The sequence below is a fragment of the Penaeus monodon genome, chromosome 20 (assembly GCF_015228065.2).
Source record: "Penaeus monodon isolate SGIC_2016 chromosome 20, NSTDA_Pmon_1, whole genome shotgun sequence".
NCBI lineage: Eukaryota > Metazoa > Arthropoda > Malacostraca > Decapoda > Penaeidae > Penaeus > Penaeus monodon.
The window spans coordinates 20,528,162-20,529,201 of NC_051405.1; the positions used below are offsets into that span (position 1 = coordinate 20,528,162).

The following is a 1,040-nucleotide window of genomic DNA, read 5'->3' on the forward strand; positions in this document are numbered from 1 at the left end:
ACAGCCCCCGAACCACACACTGTGCGACGCTCCTCCGCCGCCCTTCCCTCCTCCAGCACTTTCAGCCACCATTTCCAACATGTTCCCTCACCTCCACCACCTCCTTCGTTGCCCCCGCTCTGAGAAAGTGGCTTACCTTGAAACGGAGCCAACAGCCCGGGGGGAGGGAGGGGGTGGGTGGGGTGAGGAAGGGGTAAGGGAGGGGGTGGGGGAAGGGGTTAGGGAGGGGGTGGGGGAAGGGATGAGGGAGGTGGTGGGGAAAGAGGTGGGGGAGGGGTATGGCAAGAGGTGGAAGGGGTGGGGGAGGGGGTATGGCAAGGGGTGGAGGGTGTGGAGGGGTGCGGTAAGAGGTGGAGAGAGTGAGGGAGGGGGTGAGGGACTGGGTGACGGAGGGAGTGAGGTAAGGGGTGAGGGATGGTGGGGGAGAGGAGTGAGGAAGGGGTGAGGGAGGAGGTATGACAAGAGGTGGAGGGGGTACCGTAAGAAGGGAGGGGGTGAGGGACGGGGTGAGGTAGGGGGTGAGGGAGGAGGTGATGGAGGGGATGGGGGTTGGGGAGCGGGTATGGCGAGAGGTGGGGTTAGGGGTGGAGGGGAAGGTGGAGGTAAGAGAGAGAGAGAGGAGGGGGAGAATGGAGATGGTAGGGGGGGGGGAAGGGGAAGGGAGAAGGGCCTCGTGAGGAGGAGAAGGGAAGAGGAGGGGAAGGAGAGAAGGAAAGTGAAGAGGGGGATAGTGGGGGAGAAGAAGGAGGAGAGGAAGGGGGAAGAAGAAGGAGAGGAATAAAGAAGGGAGGAAGAAGGAGAGGGAAGAGAGAAGGAGAGGGGGGAAAGAAGGAGAGGGAGGGAGAAGGAGAGGGAAGAGAGAAGGAGAGGGAGGAGAGAAGGAGAGAGGGAGGGGAGAAGGAGAGGGGGGGAGAAAGAGAGGGGGTAGAGAGGCAGAAGAGAGGAGGTTGGAAGGTGAATTTGCCTGAAAAAGTCCTTTACCTAAGTGTGTGTAACCATTGCTAGGGTGTGTGAGCAGCCAGAAGGGGGGTGAATGAAGG

At 61.1% G+C, this 1,040-nt stretch overlaps 1 protein-coding gene across 1 annotated transcript in view; it reads right to left on the bottom strand.

Annotated features, from left to right (window-relative positions):
• LOC119585693 (innexin inx2-like) overlaps positions 1 to 1,040 on the bottom strand; it is a gene marked incomplete at its 5' end in the record, with an annotated part of 70,111 nt that overhangs the window by 45,807 nt on the left and 23,264 nt on the right.